Source organism: Lepus europaeus, chromosome 3 (assembly GCF_033115175.1).
Source record: "Lepus europaeus isolate LE1 chromosome 3, mLepTim1.pri, whole genome shotgun sequence".
Taxonomy (NCBI): Eukaryota; Metazoa; Chordata; class Mammalia; order Lagomorpha; family Leporidae; genus Lepus; species Lepus europaeus.
Window position 1 is genome coordinate 94,215,932 of NC_084829.1, and position 11,113 is coordinate 94,227,044.

The following is an 11,113-nucleotide window of genomic DNA, read 5'->3' on the forward strand; positions in this document are numbered from 1 at the left end:
TCATTTAGCTTTGGGTTTTTTTGTTGTTTTTTTGTTTTGTTTTTTGTTTTTTGGTTTTTTTTTTTTTTTTTTTTTTTTTTTTGCCAGAGTGTCTTGGCTTTCCATGCCTAAAATACTCTCATGGGCTCTTAAGGATTTCCTCTTTTGAACAATGTCTATTGAGGTCCTTGGCCCATCTCTGAAGTGGGTTGTTTGTTGTTGTGGAGTTTCTTGATCTCTTTGTAGATTCTGGTTATTAAGCCTTTATCTGTTGCATAGTTTACAAATATTTTTTCCCATCTGTCAGTTGCCTTTTTACTTACCTGACTGTTTCTTTTGCAGTACAGAAACTTCTCAATTTGATGTAATCCCAATTGTTAATTTTGGCTTTGACTGCCTGTGCTTCTGGGGTCTTTTCCAAAGAGTCTTTGCCTGTGCCTACAACTTGCAGGGTTTCTCCAAAGTTCTCTAATAATTTCATGCTGTTGGGTCATAGATTTAAGTCTTTAATCCATGTTGAGTGGATTTTTGTGTATGGTGTAAGGTAGGGGCCTTGCTTCATGCTTCTGCATGTGGAAATCCAGTTTTCCCAGCACCATTTGTGAATAGACTATCCTTGCTCCAGGAGTTGGTTTTAGATCCTTGATCAAATATAAGTTGGCTATAGATGTTTGGATTGATTCCTGGTGTTTCTATTCTGTTCCATTGGTCTATCCATCTGTTTCTGTACCAGTACCATGCTGTTTTGATTACAACTTCCCTGCAGTATGCCCTTTAATCTGGTATTGTGGTGCTTCAGCTTTGTTTTTGTTGTACAAGATTGCTTTAGCTATTCGAGGTCTCCTGTGCCCCCATATGAATTTCAGCATCATTTTTTCCAGATCTGAGAAGAATGTCTTTGGTATTTTGATTGGTATTGCATTAAATCTATAAATTGCTTTTGGGAGAATGGACATTTTGATGATACTGATTCTTCCAATCCATGAGCATGGAAGAGTTTTCCATTTTTTGGTATCCTCTTCTATTTCTTTCTTTAAGGGTTTGTAATTCTCTTTGTAGAGATCTTTAACTTCCTTGGTTAAGTTTTTTCCAAGGTATTTGATTGTTTTTGTAGCTATTGTGAATGGGATTGATCTTAGAAGTTCTTTCTCAGCTGTGGCATTGCCTGTGTATACAAAGGCTATTGATTTTTGTGCATTGATTTTATATCCTGCTACTTTGCCAAACTCTTCTATGAGTTCCAATAGTCTCTTAGTAGAGTTCTTTGGGTCCCCTAAATAAAGAATCATATCATCTGCAAAGAGGGATAGTTTGAGTTCTTCCTTCCCAATTTGTATCCCTTTAATTTCTTTTTCTTGCCTAATGGCTCTGGCTAAAATTTCCAATACTATATTGAATAGCAGTGGTGAGAGTGAGCATCCCTGTCTGGTACCAGATCTCAGTGGAAATGTGTGAAGCATCTATTCTACAAGCTCCAAACTTCAACATCATTGGTCAAAGCTGATCTTAATAAATAATCATTGAGAATAAATGCAATACCAATCCACTGGAAATCATGGGAAACATTCAGCAGATAAATCATATACCAGCACAGAAATGTGGCTCCAACTCTGTCTCTTCCATGCAAATGAAGAATTGGGAGCCCTGGGATTCCCCTCATCCACACATTGAAGAGTCTCGAGCAATCTTCACCTGATACAGCCATTACTTGCCAAGAATGAATGCTAGCATTATTGAAAACATTACTAATCACAAAAATGGAATAAATCTTACTCATTGGATTTTTTTTTAAAAAATTTATATTTATTTATCTGAAATAGTTACACAGAGAGAGAAGGAGAGGCAGAGAGAGAGAGAGAGAGAGAGAGAGAGAGAGAGAAAGAGATCTTCCATCCACTGAGTCACTCCTCAGATGGACGCAACCACCAGAGCTGCACCAATCTGAAGTCAGGAACCAAGAGCTTCTTCCAGGTCTCCCATGTGGGTGCAGGGGCCCAAAGACTTGGGCCATCTTGCACTGCTTTCCCAGGCCACAGCAGAGAGCTAGATTGGAAGTAGAGCAGCCAGATCTCAAACCAGCGCCTATATTGGATGCTGGAATTGCAGGCGGCATCTTTACCCACTATGCCACAGAGATGGCCCCTGGATTTGATCTGTCTGTTATTGTCATGACTGAAATCGGCAGTGTCACACTGCAAAGACAATGAGCATCTCTCCCTGGGACCCAAGGGAAGACCTTATAGATGAGATGGAGAATGAGTTTCCTCTCATGCAGTGCCCACAGTTGAAGGCTGCTGAGAGACGCTGCTGAGAGGAATTATGAGGTCACCTCCATAATTTATCAATGAGGTCTGCCAAGAGCACAGGGTGGCTATGAATGTGTGGCAGAATGGTAGTAATATGGTCTACAGGCACCAACGGAGAAGGCAGAAGGCTTTGCCTAATGGCCCACAGTTTCTTCGATGAATCCTGTTTTTTTTCTACTCTCTGAGCCTTGGCTCCTGCTGGCTCCTCCCCTGGCATGCCCTCCTGAGCCTGGCTGCACTGCTGAGTCGCTCTGCGAGTTCTCAGTAATGACAGAAGTGTGACTAGAGACAGATAATCCTCCTGTTTCTGATCCTGAACAAAACAACTAAGGAAATGTAAAATTGGGACAAAGCACACAACAGAACTGAAAACGAGCCATGAGATTACCAGAAAGTTCAAGAAATATCTGCTGGAGCTGGATACAGTGCAGGCAAGTTCGCATTGAAGAACGGCAGTCTGGATATGCAACGCATCATATTGGGAAGGAAGCATGATCTCTCAGAAGATTAAGGGGGAAAAATATCACAAATTACTCTTAGGTTGTAAAGGCAAAAGCAGGCCATGAGGTGGTTGTGTGGAGGAGGAAGGAAGGTTCCTTTCACTGTGGGAAAAGGGCAGTTGTGGGGAGAAAGAGGTACTCCAGAGTAAGGGCTGCTTCACTGGGCCAAGAGCCAGCAGTGCAATGAGATTGTACAAAGTGGCTGAAACCCAGCGAGTATTGGAACCAAGCTACGTCGAGGAGTCAGAAGCCAAACAGAGTGTCTGCATGAAATTGTGACACACGTTTATTTTTTCCCACAAGGAAATTCTCATTTATTTAAATAAAAGCAATATGAAATGGAGGAAAATCAGATATATATAAAACAAAAGTCTCCTCCAACTCATTGCCCAACATACATGTATACCTACCCAATAAACTTTCCAAATATAATTTTCATAGTCTGGTTTATATTACTCCAAGCATGTTTCATAAAGGTATAAATTTATGCTCATAAAATAAATGGGCTCATACTATTCTGAAATCTGATGCTTTATTTAAAATCTTTTTTGGATAGCTTTTCACTATAGCAAATTCCAATCCTTTTCTTGGATGTAGACAAGTATACAATTATAAGAATTACCACAATATAACTAATTTCTAATTTATGAATGTTTAAATTGTTATCACTATTTCTTCAAATATAAACAATACACATATGAGTGTATGTGATTATTTTTAATGGATGAATTTCTACAATAGAGTCATTTGCTTCGAGCATGCATATTTTTAATTGCAATTGAGATATTGTCAAATTCATTTTCCTTCCCACAATTTAGGAGAGCATTTCCCACACATTGGCTGTACTGAAGATCATTAACTTAAATGTCTAACAGCAGAATACTGCTCAAAGCAAGCATACTACAACTATATGAGGAAATACACACAGCTATTTAAAATTACAGTGCAGGGAGCCAGCATTGTGGCGTAGCAAGTAAAGCTGCTGCCTGCAGTGCCAGCATCCCATGTGGGCGCCTGTTCGTGTCCCAGCCACTCCACTTCTGATTCAGCTTGCTGCTAATGCACCTGGGCAGGCAGTAGAAGATGGTCCAAGTCCTTGAACTCCTGCACCCTCACGGGAGACCCAGAGGAGGCTTCTGCCTCCTGGCTTCAGTCTGACATATCCCCAGCCGATGCGGCCATTTGGGAAGTGAACCAGAGGATAGATGATCTCTTTCTCTCTCTCCTCTCTCTCTCTCCTCTCTCTCTCCCTCTCTCTCTGTAACTCTGCCTTTCAAATAATAAAAATACATCTTGAATAAAATTATTGTATAAAAGAATGATCACAGGACCTCTGCCACGTGTTCAGTCTGTGTGCACACTGGCAGTTGGTCGACCTCTGCAAGTTTATTTTCTCTGAATACATTCGGTCTGGCTGTGAGTTCGTGCTCTGTCTCCTCTCTGTTCTGCACTCTTCTTCCTTACATGTGGTGCTCCATGCAAGGCAGCACCAATCTGCATCCCTTCTCCTTACACCCAGTGCAGTGCCTGGGTTAGAGTAAGTAGAAGCTCAATTAAAATTTTCTTGCAGGAAAAAAAAAAAAAAACCAAGACTATCTGGAGGAATTGCTATATACACCTTCCCCCCAAACCTGGGTTCACTTGTCTAATGAGCAGAAAGCCAATCACTGACATTGGGTTGGAGTGGTGGAAAATAGTAGGTATTTATTTGCCAAGTGCAGAACAAGAGCCAGGAAGTTAATGTTTCATTCTCAGGCTCCTGAGGAGTTGAGGTAAAGGTGTTTATTGAATGAAGTTGGGGTTGAGAGGCGCATGTTCCACTCCTGTGCTAGTTCCTGGTTGGTCAGTGGTGCCCATTGTAGGGAAGGGGCCACAGAGTGGAGAGGAGATGGGATAAGAACTTGCAGCCAGAACAAAATTTATTCTCAGATGTGGATGACCAACTGCCAGTGTGCACATGTACCAAGAATGTGGCGAAGGGCCCAGACCTCAGCAGGCTGGGCCTTTTTACATCTTAGGTGGGCTAGGGGTCCAAAGGGAAGGGGGTGGGGGGAGAAAGAGGTGAATTGCATGCATGTTTGGCACCAGCTTTTGAACCTGGAAAAAAATGCAGAGGATGGGGCGGGGACCACCACAGGGTATGAGACTGGGCGTCTCTGAAAGAACGCAGGGATTAGGAGTAGGAGCCAGAATGGCTGAGGATATGTCCTTGTTCCATCACTCGTGGCCTTCCTCTGGTCAGCCATGCGGTGTTCTTCAGGGAATGTTAGGATGGCTAAGGGGGCTTCAGTCGGTCTGGCAGCCACATGCAGCTGGCTATTGCCTTCTGACCTGGGCAGAAATTGCACTGAAGCAGGACCCTGTGAACCAATACTGATCACTGAGATGTTAATTACTGGAGAATTTTCCTAGGCCAATTGCACCACACCTTCCATTCGGTAAATTCCTTCTGCGCAGTCCCTGGAGAAACAAGGCCTATGGCTCCACCAACACCAGATTCAACTGGGACCACTGTGGCAAGGTGGAGCCTGCTTGCAAATGTCACTGCATCCAGGACACCTGCCTTTCTGAGTGTTTCCCCGATCTGGGGCCCTGGCTGTAAGGTCCCGGGTTTCAGCACCAATGTAAGGCCACCACAAAATACACCAGACACCGCAGTAAGGGAAAGAGTTTATTGGGGGAAAACCCAGCAGGCTGGAGGGAAGGGGCGAGGAAGGAAGGAAGAGAGAGAAGGAGAGTATAAGAGAGAGAGAGACAGAGGTCAGGAGGCAGAGAGGAAGAAAGAGAGAGAGAGGAGAGGAGCGAGGAGAGAAGAGAGAGTGAGCAAGAGAGAGCAAGATGAGAGAGAGGAGAGCAGAAGATGAGAGAAGCCGAGAGAGAGCGAAGTGTTCAGGAACCAGTCCTTTTAAAACTTTGCCGGAGGGCGGGTAGGGAAGCAGGAGCAGCAAATCCCATTAGGATGGGGGTGGAGCTTGACAATGGTGGTTGGGCCATGAGGCCACCTGGCTTCCAGCAATGGCGGTGGGGGCTAGAGCCAAGGATGGTGTCAGGGTGTAGATCGTGCCATAGATAAAACTGTGTCATTTTCCTAACACTGGCTCCAGCAGCTGGACCAGAGTTCTCAGAGCAGGTCGTGAATGTGTTCCTGTGCAAAGAGGATTGTCGGCGCTGGCAGGAGAACTGTCACACCTCCAGCACCTGCAAGAGCTACTGGCACAAGGGTTGGAAGTGGACCTCAGGATTTAACTACTGCCCATGTGGGAGCTGCCTGCCACCTTTCCATTTCTGCTTCCCTACACCTGCTGCTCTGTGTGAAGAGATCTGAAGTCATTCCTGCAAGGCTAGCTACTACAGCAGAGGGAGCAGGACCACTGCATTCAGATGTGGTTCACCCCAGCCCAGGGCAGCCCCAGTGAGGAGGTAGCCAGGTTCTATGCTGAGGCCATTAGTAGGGCTGGGCTCCGTGGGGCCTGGCCTCTCCTGTCCAGCCTGGCCCCAGTGCTGCTCTTTCTGCTCAGCTGAGTTCCTTTTGTATCTCATACTTGGATGTCCCTCCCCTGTTCAGCCCCAAGGCTCCCAACTATTGGGTTCCTGCTCCATGGCAGGGCCACTGACAACCAATTCAAATAAACCAAGCACTCAAAAATAATAATAATAATAATAATCAAATAAGAACATGTTAATAATACTCATATTGCTAAAAGATGCAAAAAAGAATATGTAATATGATACTGTTCTTATGAAACCTTTCCGAGATTTTGTTTCTTCACTAATAAAATGAGAATTACAGTGTCCATATTTATTTGTTAGGAAAAAAATTATATTCTTGAAAAAAGTAAACTATAAAGTTTCTGATTGGCCAGCGCCGCAGCTCACTAGGCTAATCTCCGCCTGCGGCACCGGCACACCTGGTTCTAGTCCCAGTCAGGGCACCAGATTCTGTCCCGGGTGCCCCTCTTCCAGTCCAGCTCTCTGCTGTGGCCCGGGAGTGCAGTGGAGGATGGCCCAAGTCCTTGGGCCCTGCACCCTCATGGGAGACCAGGAGAAGCACCTGGCTCCTGGATTCGGATCAGCACAGAGTGCCAGCCACAGCGGCCATTGGAGGGTGAACCAATGGCAAAAGGAAGACCTTTCTCTCTGTCTCTCTCTCTCTCTCTCTCATTGTCCATTCTGCCTGTCAAAAAAAAAAAAAAAGTTTCTGATTAAGTATAAGATTCCTTAATTGAAAGCACCGTTGACATTTTTCCAAAACCCCTGAATCAACAGTATAACACAGGCCAAACCCACTGGGTTTGGGACATTAGAAACCAACCAGAGGCTCAGTTAACGGAGCACAGTTTTTGCTCTGTGCACAGGCTGTATGACGATATTGACAAACATGGGGATCCCAGGCAGTTATGGACCATGTGCACAAATCTGCATAGGGTGTGTTTTCCCCCAAGATATCTCAGAACCACCTTTTTCTCAATAATTTCAACCTACCACTGCCAAGAGTGCTCACCTTGGCCATAAGAGTTATCCTAACCACCTAGTCTGGGATTGGTTTCCTTCCTTTCATTCTTCAGTACACCTGGACACTCACTCAGTGCTTTGCACAGTTATTTTAATGCATGATACATTTATGTCAGCTTTGAGTTACACAGCTTTGCTCCAAGTTGCTGCCTACCCATTTAACCTGTTTAATCTTAGGCTAGTTGTTTAACCTCTATGAGCCTTGATTTCTTTATCTGAAAAATGGAGACACTTGAATTTATCTTACAAGGTTAGAAATGCAAAGTACCTTACACAATGCCTGCAACAAAATAAGATTGCAATATTATTAACATGTTACTGTTAACATTATTTCTACTATTAGAATGCAAAGTACTTCAAAAAGTTCATCAAAACTTAAATTCAAGTAGTTTATTTTAGTGCAAAAATTTTTTGAAAGCCATGCACTTTATCGTAATATGTATTTTAATTAGCTTTTTTTTTTTCAAATATTGATCTTATTTGAAAGACAGAGTTACAGAGTGGCAGAGGAAGAGAGAGAGAGAGGTCTTCTATCCGCTGGTTCACTCTCCAGATGGCCACAATGGCCGAAGCTGCGCCGATCCAAAGCCAGGAGCCAGGAACTTCTTCTGGGTCTCCCACGTGGGACAGGATCCCAAGGACTTCAGCCATCCTCCACTGCTTTCCCAGGCCACAGCATAGAGCTGGATTGGAAGTGGAGCAGCCAGGACTCAAACTGGTGCCCACATGGGACGATGGCACTGCAGGCAGGGGCCTTGCCCGATATGCCACAGCGCCAGCCCCTAATTAACCTTTTGAAGATTACTCATATGCATGGATTTTTACACCAAAATGATTCCATTTTTCCATGAACTTTTTGAACTACTCACAATATGCTCCTTAAATGTAGTGACTAGATCTTATCCTCGGATTCTGTACAGAATACTTCTAAATAAATTCATCTATATCTTTTTTTTTTTTTTTTTGACAGGCAGAGTGGACAGTGAGAGAGAGAGAGACAGAGAGAAAGGTCTTCCTTTGCCGTTGGTTCACACTCCAATGGCCGCCGCGGCTGGCGCGCTGTGGCTGGCGCACCGCGCTGATCCGATGGCAGGAGCCAGGTGCCTCTCCTGGTCTCCCTTGCGGGTGCAGGGCCCAAGCACTTGGGCCATCCTCCACTGCACTCCCGGGCCATAGCAGAGAGCTGGCCTGGAAGAGGGGCAACCAGGACAGAATCCGGCGCCCCGACCGGGACTAGAACCCGGTGTGCCGGCGCCGCAAGGTGGAGGATTAGCCTAGTGAGCCGCGGCGCCGGCCATCTATATCTTTTATAAACTTGGCTCTGTACTATTTTCTGCTGACAATTTTTATATAAGCTCATACTCAAACAAACACTGTGAAAATAATGGAACATCAAAGATTACAGATGAAAAAACAAATACTTCCTTGGAGATAAAAGGGGGAGATGGGAAGTTGAAGTGGGAGAGAACATGTAGAAGAAAAAGAATATACATACTTCCCCAAAAATCTTGAAATAACCTGAGACACCCTTCACGAGGCCATGGTGTATAAGAAGGAGAAAAAAAATAACATCCTCACAGCAGGGTACAAAACATCAAGACCTCCTGCATTTCTCGGATTTGTCATATGCAATATAGGTTATATATAATTAAATTCATACATATTTAAATCCACAGAAACAAAAGCCCAAGTTGAACACTTTGGCATTTGCATCTCTCTTAATCAACTGGGCAAGTGTCATTCAGATCTGAACAAAACATCTGGACTAACATTTGACTTAATGATGTCAGAGAGTCTCAAAGCAGTTTGCACTGAGTGAAGCAAAACAACACCTGCAGTCTCCAGGGTGTTTGTACTCAGAGGAGAGGTAATGAAGCAACACTGAAAACTTGCAGCAATGGTTCTTGGTGTTAGAATGATTTGTGCAACCTCAAACACTCCCTGCATTTCATGTAGTCCTACTGACGTGTTTTTAGCCCAATCACTGAATAAATGAGTGGCGTGTTTTTAAATAACATTCCTCCTTTGTAGCTGGTAATGAGCTGCATCTGGGCACGGCCACTAATTGGCCATTTTAAAGACACGTGGGGCCAAAAAGGTCTCCTAAGCAGTGATCAACAAATCTGATACTTTTAACACAAAAGGGAACATTGGAGATTAATAATAGAATGTGTCTATTCTGTTACATTTTTAAAGAGCTGTATTTCAAAGGGTAAAAGGAACATAAAGGTTCCATCTACTTACATAAAGTACGGATTAGAATATAAAATATATATTTTAATGCTCTGTTCTTAATAGCAAATTACTTAGAATATATGTTGTATAAAGTTTATATCAAAGCACTAAATGCTTTGATATAAAATGGCTCGTGGAACTTAAGTTCGTTGTTTAATATGGATAGACCAATGGAACAGAATAGAAACACCAGAAATCAATCCAAACATCTACAGCCAATTTATATTTGAACAAGGATCTAAAACCAATTCCTGGAGCAAGGACAGTCTATTCAACAAATGGTGCTGGGAAAACTGGATTTCCACATGCAGAAGCATGAAGCAAGACCCCTACCTTACACCGTACACAAAAATCCACTCAACATGGATTAAAGACTTAAATCTATGACCCAACACCATGAAATTATTAGAGAACTTTGGAGAAACCCTGCAAGATGTAGGCACAGGAAAAGACTTCTTGGAAAAGACCCCAGAGGCACAGGCAGTCAAGGCAAAAATTAACAATTGGCATTGCATCAAATTGAGAAGTTTCTGTACTAAAAAAAAAAAACAGGAAAGTGAAGAGGCAACCGACAGAATGGGAAAAAATATTTGCAAACTATCCAACAGATAAAGGCTTAATAACCAGAATCTATAAAGAGATCAAAGACTCCACAATAATAAAACAACCCACTCAGGAAATGGGCCAAGGACCTCAGTAGACATTGTTCAAAAGAGGAAATCCAAATGGCCAACAGGCACATGAAAAAATGTTCAAGATCACTAGCCATCAGGGAAATACCAATCAAAACCACAATGAGGTTTCACCTCACCCCGGTGAGAATGGCACACATACAGAAATCTACCAACAACAGATGCTGGCGAGGATGTACGGAAAAAGGGACACTAACCCACTGTTTGTAGGAATGCAAACTGGTAAAGCCATTATGGAAGTCAGTCTGGAGATTCCTCAGAAACCTGATTAGAACCCTACCATACAACCCAGTCATCCCACTCCTTGGAATTTACCCAAAGGAAATTAAATTGGAAAATAAAAGAGCTGTCTCTGCACCTTAAGGTTTATTGCAGCTCAATTCACAATAGCTAAGACCTGGAATCAACCTAAATGACCATCAACAGAAGACTGGATAAAAAAAGTTATGGGATATGTACTCTATAGAATACTATACAGCAGTAAAAAAAAAAAATCTGGTCATTTGCAACAAAATGGAGGAATCTGGAAAACATCATGCTGAGTGAAATAAGCCAGTCCCAAAGGGACAAATACCATATGTTCTCCCTGATCAGTGACAACTAACTGAGCACCTAAAAGGAAACCTGTAGAAGTGAAACGGACACTATGAGAAACAATGACTTGATCAGCCCTTGTCCTGTCTGTCCAGGAACAACTTACTATTTTATTCCTTTTAGTATTTTTTTGTCCTACTTACTACTATTGGTTGAACTCTTTTTTTTTTTTTTTTTTTTTTTTTTGACAAGCAGAGTGGATAGTGAGAGAGAGAGAGAGAGACAGAGAGAAAGTTCTTCGGTTTTGCCGTTGGTTCACCCTCCAATGGCCGCTGCAGCCGGCACATCTCGCTGA

At 43.1% G+C, this 11,113-nt stretch overlaps 1 pseudogene; it reads left to right on the plus strand.

Moving 5' to 3' along the window:
* The first annotated feature begins 4,901 nt into the window (after positions 1-4,901).
* LOC133756608 (folate receptor alpha-like) lies at positions 4,902-6,307 on the plus strand (annotated as a pseudogene).
* Positions 6,308-11,113: the final 4,806 nt, after the last annotated feature.